The sequence below is a fragment of the Podarcis erhardii genome, assembly GCF_964252035.2.
Source record: "Podarcis erhardii genome assembly, chromosome: Z".
Lineage (NCBI taxonomy): Eukaryota > Metazoa > Chordata > Lepidosauria > Squamata > Lacertidae > Podarcis > Podarcis erhardii.
The window spans coordinates 45,375,556-45,391,771 of NC_138504.1; positions in this window are offsets into that span (position 1 = coordinate 45,375,556).

The window sequence follows — 16,216 nt, forward strand, 5'->3', positions numbered from 1 at the left end:
GCAGAGAGAGTGTTGTTGTACTCATGTCCTCTTTGTGGGCTTCCCATAGGTGTCTGGTTGCCTACTGTGAGAAAGGGGTGCTGGACTAGATGGGCCTTTGGCCTGATCTAACATGACTTTTCTTATGTCCACATGACAGTGGGCTTCCTGAAGTGGTGTGTGCCTCAGCAGCTTTCCAGCTACACCTACCCCCAACTGCCCTGTGTACTTTGCCTTGTGCCTTCATCTTGAAATACAGTGGTACCTTGGTTTATGAACTTAATCCATTCCGTAGGTCTGTTCTTAACCCGAAACCGTTCTTAACCTGAGGTGCGCTTTCACTAATGAGGCCTCCTGCTGCCACCGTGCCACCGCCGCACGTTCTCATCCTGAGGTACTACTTCCAGGTTAGCAGAGTTTGTAACCTGAGGTGTTTGTAACCCAAGGTGTTTGTAACCCAAGGTACCACTGTACTATCACAGGCAAAGGAAGCAGTCCCACCCTGCATGATGGCTTGAGCTGTTTGTTGATATATTTTTGCTTTCTTTGAAAATACCAGATGTGGACCCCTGCCGGCAGATGAATACCTGACACCAGAACCAGCAATTCCACCCAGCTATGCGCCTTCACCAATCCTACAGCACCAACTCCCTAGCTATTATCAGCAACCAGCACTGATGAACTGTTCCTAACCTCCTATTTATGATTATTGTTTTTACACAAACAGCAGGTGGAGATGACAGGCCTAGTCAGTCTTGTGCAGAAAAGAGCAGGGGCCAATGGCTTTAAATGATGATAGATGGGGAGACAAGGCAAGTGGGGGTAACTGACTATTCTTGTAGGGTGGGCAGGTGTCAGAAGGAGAAGCTGTTAGCAATGAAGTGCGTGGAGGAGTGCTGCATGCAGATTCAGTTTCGTATAATGTGTTGCAGGATGAACATGTTTCTGATATCTTGAGGTATGATCATGTATCATATATTGGAGTAGGAACATGAGCGTGTAATGTAAGCTATGTACAGCCAGAGGAGTATCTAAAAATATACCACCTTTACATATGAAGGGGCCTTTTCTTAGTACAAAGGAGAATTTCACCCTCTCTCTATATATTTTCTCAACTCTTCACTGCATTTCTGGGCTGCTGTTTTGATGGTTTAATCTTATATGTTTTTAAAGTATATTTTTGACTACGTGCTTTCATCCAATATGTGATTGTACAATCAGTGTGATGATGCCACGAAACCACAATTCCAATGCTTCCTGCCCTTGCTCTGAATTGCCTTTGTGACAATGCCACAGGACCAATCAGATTTGGCTATATCAAGATGTCATAATGCCAATCCAAAGCAAGAGCAATGCTTTCTGCTCTTATTCTGAATAGGTAAACACTTCCTACTTGTTTACAAACATGAAGGAAATTACTCAAAATCACATTGTTGATTTTAACAGGTGACAAAATCCCCACCCCTTTCTGGTCTGGCTCATCCTTGCAAGTGGTTATACCACCTTGCACACTGGTGGTATAACCCTGCCTCTGCACACCCAAGAGACATGCTGATGACAGAGCTGCACATTTGAACCAATTCAGGAACCATGGTGTAGAGCAGGGGTCGGCAACCTAAGACCCATGGGCCACAAGCGGCCCACAGGGGTCGTTTAACCAGCTCCTGAGCTGCCCCCGAACCAAGCTGCCCATTTGGTGAGTCCCCACACATTGTGCTAAACTGGCACAGCGTGGTGTGGGGACTCGCTTCCACGGCACCCGAAATCGCAACTGCGCAGACGCAGACTCCAGAAATTGCAGGCACATGTGCGATCTGGCCCATGGAGGGATCTCTGCTGGAGTGAAGCCCTGTACTCCCTTCCTTCAAAGCAGCTGCTAGTCTTTTTCCTTCAAGGTTTTAGATGGCAAATCAAAATATTTATTATTGCTATTATTCTCAGGTATTTGCATCTTAATGATGCTGGGCATATTGTTTTGCCAGGTTTAGAGATATACTCATTTTAATGAACACTGTGGGATTTCCCCACCCCCAAATCAACCCATCTAGTCCAGCATTCTATTAATACAGAGGCCAAATTGTGTGGCAAGTTCCCACCTCCCCCCAGTAGAAATGAAGACACATGACACCATTATTTAGGTTAATGGGCTAAAAATGGCCACAACTTTACTGGTTACAGTTAATGAGCGGTATTGGCTTAGGCATTGGTCCTAAGCGACTATCCGGCTTCAGCCAGCTTGCTTGAAGTCCAGGAAGGGTTAACCACCAGTAGGAGGAGTCCTGCTGATGCACATCAACTAGGAGCTCCCCTGGGGTCACCTCTCGGGGGCATGCCTTGGGCCCTCACCTCCATAGGTTTCAGACAGGGCCACGCCCCCCGGAATCCTTTATCGGACTACCCTTCAATATCTGGGGAGGTGATGGCACTTCCTCCCCTCTCTCATCTACATAACAATACCCTTACCTATGCCTAACCACCACTCAAGCAAAAGCTCGCCAATACCCTCAGACCTACAACCAATTCCTAATCCCAGATGATATATGTCAGCCAACCAAACATCATTTTCCACAATGGAAAGATGTATGCTAGGCAGGGGGCCAACGCTGAGCACACCATTGCCCTTTAGAATAGACACCAAATTCCAAGGAACCGGCCGCATCATACTGCACCTGAAAGTCTGCGCGAAGTGACCAGGAGACACCACCCTGCATGTGAAGTTGAGGTGGCCTAGCAGCGATTGTATTTGTCCAAGGGTGACCTTCTTGAGAAGGAGTACTGTGTTTTTCGCTCCATAGGATGCACATTTTTCCTCTTAAAAACTAATGGGAAAAGTCTGTGCGTCCTATGGAGTGAATGTGTGGTCCTGCGGATTCCCCCTCCAGCACCTCCAAGCTCAGGGCGTAGCGGAGAGGCTGCGTGCAGCCTGCCCGCTGTCCCATGAGCCACTCTAGGGGGCCGGCTGGGGAAACCCCGGGCTTCCCCATTCAGCCCAACGAGCTCAGGGCGCAGCGGAGAGGCTGCGTGGGTGGCTGGGGAAACCCCGGGCTTCCCCATTCAGTCCGACGAACTCAGGGCACAGCGGAGAGGCTGCGTGGGTGGCTGGGGAAACCCCGGGCTTCCCCCTTCAATCCCGAGGCCAGCTGTTTCCGCCCCTCCCCCAAGTGACTGTAATTCAAGCAAAGGGAGAGCCGCTTGAACGCGTGTAACCAGCTCTTACTCTGCTAGCTTTACAATGAGCCAGAAGGATGGGGACAGCCCCTTCCGCCCCTCCCCCAGCTTACTGTGCCGGTAATTCCCAGAATTTCCTCCTTTTGCTCTGGTTCCACGAGGCAAGGCAGCTGCCCTCCACAGACACCCAGAAAGGTGAGATCTCCCTCTCTCTTCTTTCCTTCCCTCCCTCTTCCACCTTAAATAAAATATGGGGGGCAGTTAAGCCCCACCTCACATACCACAATTCAGCCTTTCTCAGCCTGTGGGTCCCCAGATGTTGAACTACAATTCCCATTGCCCCTAGGTAGCAAGGCCAGAGCTCAGGAAAGATGGGAGTTGAGGAATGAAATGAGTTGTAGTCCAACAACACCTGGGGACCCACAGGTTGAGCTCTCCCTCTCCCTTCCTTCCCTCCCTCACTCTTCCAATTTGAATAAAATATTGGGGGGGGGGCAGTTAAGCGATCAATGGTAAACATTGGAGATACTGTACTGTACATTACTGACAGTTCCTTAATCACTGTATTTTCTTGCAGAAAACCTCCCCCATTCTGATAAGGAAGATAAAGCAGAATAAGATTCAGAATAAGATTCTAGCATATAAGATTCCTTTTAAACTAGAGGTAGTAAAATATGCTAAGGAGCATGGAAACAAAGCAGCAGAGAGACATTTTGGACCACCTCCAACTGAAAAAATGATAAGACAGTGGAGGAAACAGGGGGATCAGCTTGAAAAAGCAGATAAAAGTAAGCACACTTTTCGTGGAAATGCTGCAAAGTGGCCACAGATGGACATTGCCATGAAAGAATGGATCACAAATCACCGGAATAATGGCTTCGCAGTCTCTACAAAAATGATAATATATGAAGCCAAACTTTTTTTCTTTTTTGCAATATTTGGCATTGCCTTTACTGATTTTTGATTCGGGGGGTCCCCTGAATTAGGTGGGAATGACACAGGAATTCTGAAACCGAGGGAAAACCTTTCCCACAGATATTTGCAGCTTGTTTTGGGGGGTACAGGTCAAGAAGGGTTTTTAGAGGCTGGAGCTTAATCGGTGAGAAGGCCAAATCAAGGGTCAAATTAATAGCGGTTTCTGGCTGGACCCTGGGCGGGTCCTGGGGCACCCCTTACACCCTCGTTGAAGTGCCCCCTGCCACCCCAAAAGGGCTGTTTTCCTTTGAAACATGCTGAAGGTGGGTGGCTGCATAGGCACTTTTCACGTTCATGTAAGTACTTACAGTTTGGCCTCATACAACCCCCCCCCCCATTATACTCCCAGCACTGCCTTCAGCGTTTTGAATCGAGCTTTCCAAATTTGGATGGATCCTGAGGTTTCTTTTCCATATAAGGGCCCACATGTTCCATGCAATAATTCTGGTCCCTCAGGTCCCAGCGGGTGGTAGGCAGCAAGGAAGAATTCCTACAGAAATCTTCATCATACGTTAGTGCAGCTGATTCCCCAGCTAGTGCAAAGGCCCTTCTCACATGAGACATATAAGCAATTAAATGCATGGAGCGCATGGGGTAAGCAGCGCAAACCACACCCATGAAGACCTGGAACCCATCCACCCAGTTCTCAAAAGTGCATTCTGCCCGAGGTGTCTTATACTTCCGTTTACTGTAGGAACACTTCTTTCTCCCTTTTCCAGAGATCTTTGTCGGTGACAACAAATTAAAGATGTCCACATAGTCACCATTAAGGATCTTAGCCCTTTTCCTCTGGGAGAGATGATTTCCCAGAATAACATCAGTGGATAGATGAGTGGAAGTTTTCACGTCTTCCACTAAGGCACCTGCTTTCCATTCCAGAGACCCTATAAATGTTTTATGATGGGAATTAGTCCTCCTCTCATGTACCCATAAAGGGAGCCCACAACTTTCCTTGCCCAGGCCCCAGTAACCGTCCAATGGGGCATCGCTATCTGAATCTGACGAAGAAGTACCTGATTCATCCTCGGTGTTGGAATGCTTACTCCTTTTACTCTTCTTCGCCACGTGCTTCTTCTTTGCCTTTCTCTTTCCCCCTCCTCACTGTTGACTGGAACCGGGTCAGTGGCCGTGGATGTTTCTTGTTGTCCTTGTACCTCTTCCTCTGAAGAAGCACCAGATCCACCTTCTGTGGATGTAGGCAGAAGTGGTGGCTCCTGGAATATACTAGGAACATCTACGTCCTGCTGTGAAGAAGAACGGTTAGGTCTGCCATGGTGGACCCTACCACTCACGGAAGCAGCTGCCAACTTTTTTTAACGCAAGGACTGAGAACGCATGAGGGGGTGGTGGGCTGAACTACTGCCAGGTTGTGCAGCACCAAAACCTGAGGTACCAGGATGCTCCTGGTTGCTGGGGAGGGTGTCTGGGATGCAATCCTGGGTACTCAATACTGGTGTGGGGGCCCCAGCGCCCATTGGCATACACTGGAGATAAAATGTCTCAAAGGCAGAAAAGAACTGGGCGAAAACCTGAGGGTTGCAAGGCATACCAGGCATTTGAGACCCCCTCCCCCCCGTGTGCCAGACTCACATCCATTAGGAGAGGGGGACTGTTGATTGCCCAGGACGCCATGCTACTTTACGCAGAACCCGCGACAATGCATGCAATTCGGGCGCAGGCCTAATTGGCGCACTATACTTAGAATCCCTAGTTCAGTATTGCTAACACAGACCTAACCAAGCACAAGGGATCCCATCGGTCTAGCTCAGTATTGTTTGCACTGACTAAGGGACCTTATAGTTACAGCTATGCCAGTTCAGTATTGCTTCTGCAGCAACCCAAAACAGCTCAATCTAGTCCACAGGCGGAATTCTGATTACACACAAGTTGGTAGTACCCCAAATAGCTGCCCGCTTGGAGTTGTGCTATCTATTTTACAGTTTATTTATCTATCCACCAAATAGAGATGCCCTCATCAAAATGCCGCCCTAGATCCAAATCACCACTGCCAAATATATCTAAGTTATTTATTCATTTATTTATCCCCCCCAGCCTAAGATTTATATATTTATTTATCCCCACCCCAAGCCGATGTAATAACACCAAATTACAGGCTGCCCTGGAGAGCACGCCTTGTTTGTACCTGTGCTCTACTTTTTATTACCATGAATTACGCCACAAACCCTTTAGATTCAAGGCACAAAGACACTTTAAATCCAGCTACCATGCATTTAAAAGGCAAATTCCTTATTTACCAGTTAAGCACTTTAAATTACACCCATAAGGATGTTCCGTTCAAGCAGTAAAAAGGACGTTCTATCCCTGCACGTATGCACTTTGTAAACAAGCCACTAGGCACTTTATGGCACTGCGCAAGGCACTTCGATTATGGCAATGCACTGGTCACTTTAATCTCAGTAAAAGAATCAAACCATCCTCCGTTAAAACAGCGAAGAGAAAAAAATGCCCCAGTAAAACGAACAATGTAACTACCCAAACTCCGACACAAAGTCACAGTTTGTGAGGCTGAAGAGTGCCTCACCTAAGATGGCCACTGCCGCTCTGCCATGTGGTCTCTTTTAAGATGGTGGTGCCGGGCCACAGTAACCCAGGCAACCATACACAGCTCTCCCTACCCAAACCACTGTTTTTTGCCCCTTTTTGGAAGCCTCCCCCACTCACACACACCAACCAGCAGGAAAAAACCCAAACCGTGACTCAGCCTTAATATGTTACCCCTGCCTTCAGTACGCAAAAATCCTCGTATGCCCCAAGACGCTCCTAGGCTGCAGAGGGAAGGCGGCAAGGTCCCCAGCAGGAAAAGAGACTCTAGGCATTGGCAAGTGGCTGATTTAAATGGCGGGTATGAGCTTCGGCAGCAGCCGAAGCCGGTGGCGAGAGAAAAGATGCTGGAAAGGAAAAAGGGACCCCCCCCAAACAGTGATTTCAGCTCAAATGGTTGTTTTAGACCCTGTTAAACAACCGCTGCGGAAGCAGGAATGATCCCAAAGCAGGACGCTGAGTGAAGAGAAGCCCCAATGATTTCAGCTCTGATATCAGCAGCCCTGCATTGGGGAAGCCCGCAGCTTGTGAGAGGGAAAGCCCTCGGGAAGAAGCAGATGCATTCCAGCAAGCAGCAGCCTCCAGGAGAGCAAGCAGCAAGTGGGGCTGCTCCACGAGCACAAGGCTGGCGATGACACAAAGACCCAGCCAGGTGGAAAATTCCAAATGGCAAAGGGCAGCGAGCACGAACAGGAGCAGAGAAGAAACTGGAGCAGAGAAGTGGGCAAAGAGGGAGGATCTCTGGCCATGCCAGCGGTAAATAGCGCTGACCACACACCCCAAACCAGCTGATTGGCTGGCCGGGGGATGACGCGGGTGGGGATTCCCTCAACAGTGCAGGGGCTGAGAACCAGCCTGCACGCACGTGGAGGGGGCATGAAGCCCGCAACCCCACCTCCTCTCCAGCTCGGAAGTGGCTTAAACACATATGGCAAGCATGTAAGAAGGATCTGAGAGCAACAACGCTCTCTCCTCCTTTGGATTCCAGTAACTGCTGTTCTGAAGCAAAGGAGCCCACGGCAGCAAACACATAAGAATATAAACAAAGCAAAACAAAAAAGTAAAGTAAAATAAAACAAACCTTTTGAAATCATCTAAAAACAATTCCAGTGCAGATTCAGTCTGGGAAAAACACAAATTAAGATGCTTGTTGAGAGAGAGATGAAGGTTTTCTTCTTTTGATAGAATGATAGAATTGTAGAGTTGGAAGGGACATCAAGTGCCAACTAGTTCAGCCCCCCTCCCATGCACAGCTAAATTATCCCTCGCTGATGACCATACAACTTTTGTTTAAAAACCACTAATGAAGGAGAGTCCACCACTTTCTGAGGGAGCCCATTCCACTGTCAAACAGCTCTTACCAAAAGAAAGTTATTTCCAATTTTTGGTTGGAATCTTCTTTCATGTAATTTGAACCAATTGGTTTGGGTCCTATCCTCTGGAGCAGCAGAAAACAAGCTTGCTCCATCTTCCTTGGGACAGCCCTTTAGATATTTGAAAATGGCTATCATATCACTTCTCAGTCTTCTCTTCTCCAGGCAAATATACCCAGATCCCTCAAACATTCCTCATAAGGTTTGGTTTCCAGACCTGTTTTTTATATATATTTTGGTCACCCTTGCAGACACATTCCAACTGATCTTGGACCAGTTATTTCTCCAAGCCTAAACCTACCTCATAGGGTTGTTGTGGAGATAACAAAGGGAGAATCAGTTACAACCCCTTGAGCTCGTTGGAGGAAAGGTGGAATATAAATGGCATAAATAAATAAAAATGTTTAAATACTTGCAAGCAAATTCAGGCTATAATCATTTGCTGGAGGATCATATCCCTTCTCTCCTCTCTCTCACAAAATTCCTTTCTGCTCTGGCTTATTGTTTTCCTTTACTATTGCATGACATTTGCTTGTTTATATTTGGTGGTGGGAAAAACTGGGTAGGGGGCTGAATTGTTGATCAGCCTTTTGCTTATCTGGGATAGGAGAATACAAGGTGTGGGGGGCAGGGTTACTGTGATGGCTTATGTTCAGCTGTGCTATGCCAGTTGGCGGTGTGTGCTTGCAAAGCAGGTTTTAATATGAAAGTGGCAGGAGGTCTTCCCAGTCACTGCTTGCTCAGTCATTTTGTCTGCATTTGTAGCAGCTTGGAAAATCCATCAGCACTGTTTTCATGATAGATGCATACAAACACCAACCTCCTGCCCTCTGAAGGAGAAAGTGCCCGGCTATTGGTATAGGAGCAATTTCTTTTTAATTCATGCTTGGATTTCTCTGGAATTCTTGGAAATGGAGGATCTATCAGCTATCTAAAGGAGAGCAGCCTACAGCAGAACAGAAATAACTAGTTCTCCATGCTAGGGCATGAAATGTAGACAGGATCTTCAAAAGAAGACTCAGAAACAGATGGTTCCTGAAGAGATATATTACGTTTGCCTCCTCCAGATGTCAAGGTGTTCAGGAGGGCTAACGTTAAAATTAACAGATCTGACCAACCCCCACCCACCCCAATTTAAAACTATTGCTAGTGTCCAGAAGTGATGAAAAATAAAGCAGAAAATTGATTAGGTATAAGCATCTCCACAGATTAAGGGTACAATCCAAACCCTGGTCAATATCTAGCAGGGTTTAATTGAGTGGCGGGGCCACTACCGAACCTGCAGCCCTACCATGCACACCAATTGGAATGAAAGACTGTGATCAGGTACAGCGGCGGAGCAAGTCCATCGGGCACCCGGGGTGGTGCGTGTGCCCTGTGCCCAGGGGCTGAGCCAGCTACCCATGGGAGCAGCGCAAGGCCTCTGAGGAGTCTACCTGCCCCCTCCCACTCAGCCGCCCTACAGCTGAGGGGGAGGCAACGGGTGGACTGTTAGGGGCAGTGCACAGCATGCGGGCGCTCAAGCCACCACATTACTCCCAGGAGAGATGCGTGGCTCGGGTGCACTGCAGGCCACGCAGTGAGTGCTACCCAGCAGTTTGTCACCCCCCTCAGTGGGGACACCTGGGGCAGACCAGACCTACCGCACCCCACTTGCTACACCCCTGGTCAGGTAGATTCCCATGCCAGCCTGAAACTGACAAAGCAATTGGAGACACATTGGGGTTAGACTCTTTTCTCTGATCTATAGACTCAGATAGTTCTGCTAATACAAATGGACAATATAGCCCCCCATACCTCAGCAAGGAGGACAAGAAAAATCACAAGAAGAATATGGGACTTTTACTAGCTTAGTACTTCTACATAGAATTGACATGTTCCAAGAATGGAATAAAACAGTACAGCCTCTAAAAGATGAAGCAGCAGAAGCTTTAGCAACACTGGCAGACTTAATCCAAACAGCTAATAGGGCATTCAAAGTATTAAAAATAACACTGCATGTAAACAAATGGAATGAATGCAAGCAGAATTCAAACTGCAAGCAGTGGGCATTCAAGACAGAGAGATACATGTAAATCTGAGGACCTGCAAAATTTCAGAGGAATTTGGAGAAAAGAGCCTAACAACAGCATTTGCGGAATGGATGAATAGCACCTTCCCAACTAGGGGTGTAGTATGGGAAGCAGCTGCTGGGGCAGTCACCCCAGGTACATTTTCCAGGGGGTGGGGAGAGCAGCTCCCTATCTGCATGGTGTCCTTCTCATGCTGCCCTGCCCAAGCCGGTTTGTGAGATTGGGAACTGAACAGATTCCAGCCTCACAAACCAGCGCAGGGTCCTGTGCTGCTTTGCGAGGCTGGGATCATTCTAAAAATCCTCACAAAGTGGCTCAGGGCTAGTGTCTCTCTATTGGCATTGGAAATGAGGGCTGGGCTGGTGCATTGTGGGCTCCTTTTGCCCTCTTGAGCCCCCCCCCGGCATGTGCATGCCCCCCAGGCACCATTAAAGCATGTTCCACCGCTGTTCCCAACAGCAAACTTACAAATGCAAGACTGAACAGGCATGCTGAGCTTTACGCCTGAAACCAAAGCAAGAAAGAGAACCCCCAAGACATCATAGTATGGTTCATATGCTTTTCTGTTAAAAAAAATAAACTTATGCAGCTCTACCACTCTACCTATGTGGGAAAAGTCCTATTCTTTCAAGATTTGAGAGACTGGACATGCTGCAGTGAAGACTGGATTTTAAACCATACACAATGCTCTTTCAAAATGCAGGAATATTATTACATAAGTGACGGTTTTACTTCAGACTTTCCATGATGAAAAAACCATGATAGCTACCTCCCACACAGAGGCTTAAAAGGTCTTGAAACAACTTGAGGTCTCCACTGAAATGGGGATCAACCTGCTGCTCAGTTGGTGGAGGATGGCATGGACGATGAAGATTCTGCACAAGCAGGATGGCAAGTTATTGTCAGATTATGGGAGCTCACAAACAGAGCTCACAAACAGGGGTGAGGATTGCTGCAGGAGACTGAAGAGAGTGAGCTCTTTTGGAGTAAGGCTGCTTGCTTGCTTGCTTGCTTGAGCTGTTTAAAGGTTTGACAGATTGATAGCAGGCCTCAGGGAGTGACAGAGTGCTTTGCTAGAGAATTTATTACTTTTCTTGATTACATCTCTTTCATTGCAGGCCAGAGGGTGTATCTGATTGTGCTGCTGAAGCACAGGATCTGAGGGGGAGGAGTTACAGCTGAGAGGAAGCCAGGCTGAATGAGGAAGTGAGCTGAGGGAGGAGTTAGCAGACAGCAACAGTCAAACTTAGCTCAACACAGATTCTGAGCCAGTGTGGTGTAGTGGTTGAGAGTGGTAGACTCGTAATCTGGTGAACCAGGTTCGTGTCTCCGCTCCTCCACATGCAGCTGCTGGGTGACCTTGGGCTAGTCACACTTCTTTGAAATCTCTCAGCCCCACTCACCTCACAGAGTTTGTTGTGGGGAGGAAGGGAAAGGAGAATGTTAGCCGCTTTGAGACTCCTTCGGGCAGTGATAAAGCGGGATATCAAATCCAAACTCCTCCTCCTCCTAACCCCCGGAGGAATGTGACACACAGAAGTAGAATAGTTGCAAGCCACATTTTGTCAGAGTTGCAAAATTGCTTTCATGCTCTTACTTTGGGCACCAGTTCTTGGCCAGAAGGGCTAGGGCAGCAGTTGCCAACTTCAGAAGACACCAAGGTGGCTGTGGAACATACAGTGCATGGAATGATTCCTGCCACCCCCCAGAGGAGAAAGAAGACAGGTGGAGATGGACTTGAAGGACTCCTTTTCCATTTTTGATCTAACCCCTTCAGATCAAAGGCTCCTGATTGTGGTTGAGTGTGGTAATAATGTACTACCTTCCATGGAGAAGATACTAGGGGAAGGGAATTGCAGCCTGAAGATGTCAAGCTGAGAGAAAGGAGTAGGAAGTACTCAAACCATAAGGTTCCTGTCTTTGTAGCTTATCCCAACAATATCAAAATAAGCTCCAATTAACAAGAGGGGAAGACTCAAGAACAATGGATGCAGATCTCAGAACACTCCAAGCAGGCTTTGGAAGGCACAGCCCATAGAATGATTCTGCCACTCCCCAGAGGAGGAAGAGATGTGGAGGTGATAGGTGACTCCCTACTGAGGGAAACAGAGGCTGTAGTGTGACGAGGAAACAGGATGTCACAGGAGATGTGCTGTCTTCTGGGTGCAAGGATTGATGATGTGATAGAGAAGTTGCCATGTCTTATAAAGCCCACTACAGCTTCCTTCTGATTCATGTGGATACAAATAATACTGTCACACACAGCCTGCAATGCATAGCAAAAGACGATGAGACCCTGGGCAGCGAGCTAAAGAGACTTGAGGCACAGGTAGTATTTTCATCACCCCTTTCTCTTGAAGATCATGGCCCAGGAAGAGAGGGGAAAATACTGGAGGTAAACCACTGGCTGTGCAGGTGGTGTCGTCAGGAAGAATTTGGCTTCTTGGATCATGTTCTCCACTTTAAGGAAGGAGTTCTGGCAAGAGATAGGCTGCATCTCACAGCGGTTGGCAAGAATGTGTTTGCTAAGAGCCTCAAGAACCTGATCAGGAGAGCTTTAAACTAGATCTTCAGGCATTACAAATGACAGAAGAATACCTGGCACTGGGGATAATAGCTTCATTGATACACAGGAAACAGGTGGTGCTCCAGAAACCTGCTAAAGGGCAAGAAACTATAGGAAGGAAGCAGCTGCTCAGAATGACTCATGGTTTGAATTGTGTCTACACAAATGCACAGAGTATGGGAAACAAGCAAGACAAATTGGAGCTTTTAGTAAAGGATGGCAAACTTGACCTGGCATGCATTACTGAATCCTGATGGTATGAGACTCAGGAATGGAATGTAGGAATTGAGTGGTATAACCTGTTCGAAAGGAATAGACCAAAGAGGCAGGGAGCATCATTTGTAAAGGATATGTACACTTGTGAAGAAATCCATGCCCTGGAGCATGGAAAGCAGATTGAGAGTTTATAGGGTAAAAATTGTAGGCAAGGGAAATAACAGTGACCTTACTGTGGCTGCCTGCTATAGACTGGCAAGCCAGACTGAAAATTTGGATGATTCATTATTAGAGCAGATTACCAAACATTCAAAAAGGAGAGATATAGTAGTCATGGGGGACTTCAACTTCCCTGATATGTGTTGGCACTCAAACTCTGCCAAGAATACAGTATAAGGGCTGACAATTTTCTCCATTGCCTCACTGACAATTTCAATTCCAGGAGATGGAAGAAGCAACAAGGGGTTCGTCTATCTTGGAGCTGGTCCTCACCAATGCGGAGGAACTGATCGACAAAGTGGAAGTACTCAGACACTTGAGAGGAAGTGATCATGTTCTCCTTAGTTTCATGATAGGCAATGGGAAACTGTGTGTAGTTGGACATGCACTCTGGACTTTAAGAAGACCAATTTCAAAAAAGCTTAAGGAGCTGCTGGGTGTGATCCCATGGTTAGAAATACTCAAAGAGAAAGGAGTCCAAGAAGGGTGGGAGTTTATAAAAGGAGAAATATTGAAGGCCCAAAAAAGAAGAAAGAGAAAAAGAAAGAAAAGTGGGAGGCATCTAGGGAAACCAGGTTGCTGCATAAGGAGCTTCAGATGAGCTGAGAGTTAGGAAGGGCATGTATAAGAAATTGAAGAAATGGGAAATCACAAAGGAGTATACACGAGTAGCCAACAGTTGTAGGGGGAACGTCAGGCTGGTTAAAGCTCAGAATGAGCTCAGACTTACGGGAGAGGTTAACAATAATAAAAAAGGTTTCTTTGGTTATGTCCAAAGTAAGAGGAAGAACAAGGAAGTGGTGGGTCCTCTTTGTGGAGAGATGGGAAATGCTATTGGGTGACAGAGTGCAAGAGGAAATACTCAACACCTACTTTGCCTCTGTCTTCACCCAAAAGGAAAGTGATGCCCAACCTGGTGATAACAGTGGTACCTCGGGTTAAGTACTTAATTTGTTCCGGAGGTCTGTTCTTAACCTGAAACTGTTCTTAACCTGAAGCACTACTTTAGCTAATGGGGCCGCCTGCTGCTGCTGTGCTGCCGGAGCACAATTTCTGTTCTCATCCTGAAGCAAAGTTCTTAACCCGGGGTACTATTTCTGGGTTAGTGGAGTCTGTAACCCGAAGCATATACAACCCGAGGTACTACTGTAAATGATGTAAGGAGGGAGCTGCAGCCCAAGACAGGAAAAGAGGTAGTAAGGGAACACCTAGATACTTTAAATGAATTCAAATCTCCAGGTCCTGATGAGCTGAATCCAAGGGTACTTTCAGAACCTTTGTGCATGATCTTTGAGAAATCTTGCAGAACATGTGAGGTCCCTACAGACTGGAGGCAGGCAAATGTTGTCACCATCTTCAGATGGGGGGGGGGAGATAAAGACCTAGGTAACTACCAACCGCTAAGCTTGAAATCTATACCAGGGAAGGTCCTTCTAGAAGAGACAATTCAATAGTTGGTCTGTGAGCATTTGGAAAAGGATGCTGTGATTACTAAGACCCAGTATGGGTTTCTCAAAAATGTCATGCCAGACCAATTGATTTTTTTGAATTTTTTTTAATGGAATTACCAACTTGGTGGATCAGGGAAATGCTGTGGACATAGTGTATCATTATTTCAGTAAGGCTTTTGACAAAGTCCCCCAAGATATTCTCATGAGGAAGCTTGTAAAATGTGGATTGAACAAGGTAACTATTAGGTGGATTTGTAGCTGGTTGACTGACTGAACCCAAAGAATACTCATTAATGGTTCCTTGTCCTCCTGGGAAAAAGTGACAAGTGGGATGCTGCAGGATTCTGTCCTGGGCCCACTGTTGTTCAACATCTTTATGGGCAACTTTAATGAATTGAGGGGATTTCATCAAATTTGCATATGACACGAAACTGGGAGGTGTAGCTAATGCCAAAGGGGACAGAATCAAAATTCAAAATGACCTTAACAAAATGGAGAACTTGGTGCAAGCTAATGAAATGGATTTCAATAGTGACAAATGTAGGCAGGGAGAACCAGATTCACAAATATAGAATGGAGGACACCTGGCTAGCTAGCAGGACATGTGAAAAGGATCTAGGAGTCTTAGTGGATCACAAGCTTAACACGAATCAACGGTGTGTTGAAACTAGCAAAGAAAAAAGCTAATACTATTCTAGACTGCATCACAGAAGTATAGTGTTCAGATCAAGGGAAGTAAAGTACCACTCTATTCTGCTGTCAGGAATGAGCCAGCTCCAAGTGCAACTTTGTATCCAGCTGCTGAATACAGTCAGGAACAGAAAAGTTTGGAGTCGACGCCAGCTGAGCAGAGCACACAGCTGCCAACATCAACTCTCCCTGACCTTGGATGGCTGGTTGCCAAGGGAACAACTGAGAGTGGGCTGGAACACAGCCAAAGCTCTCAGGAAGCTCAAAAAGGCACGAACAGTCACAGACAGTTTTTTCAGAACAGGAAGAGGCTGTAGCTGACACAATAAGTCCGAGGCGGCGGCAAATAGGGGGGCTGCTAGACAGGAAGCAAAATAAGAGATGTAAGGGTCAAAAGTTCAATATCTTCTGTCAACACTGGAAGGTGTCTTAAGAAGGGTCATCTTGGAGCTATCTGTTTCTTTTTGCAATAAATCCACCATTTTCATTACCCACGCTTACTGTGTTATCAAGCTGGGAACCTGGACTCCTAACATCTGTCTTGGTCAGACCATACCTGGAATACTGTGCCCAGTTCTGAGTGCCACAAGGATGTTGACAAGCCTGAATGTGTGCAGAAGAGGGCAACTAGGATGATCAAGGGTCTAGAAGCCGAACCTTATGAGGAATTGTTGGAGGAGCTAGGTATGTTTAGCCTGGAAATGAAGTGACAGAGGAGATATGATAGCCATCTTCAAATATCTAAAGGGTTGTCACATGGAAGATGGAGCAAGCTTGTTTTTACCTGCACTGGAAGGTTGGACTTGAACGAATGGCTTCAATTTACAAGAAAAGAGGAAAAACTTAGAGCTGTTTGACAGTAGAACAATCTTCCTCAGAAGGTTGTGGACTCTCTTTCCTTGGAGGTTGTTAAACATAGATTGGATGGCTGTCTGTCATGGATGC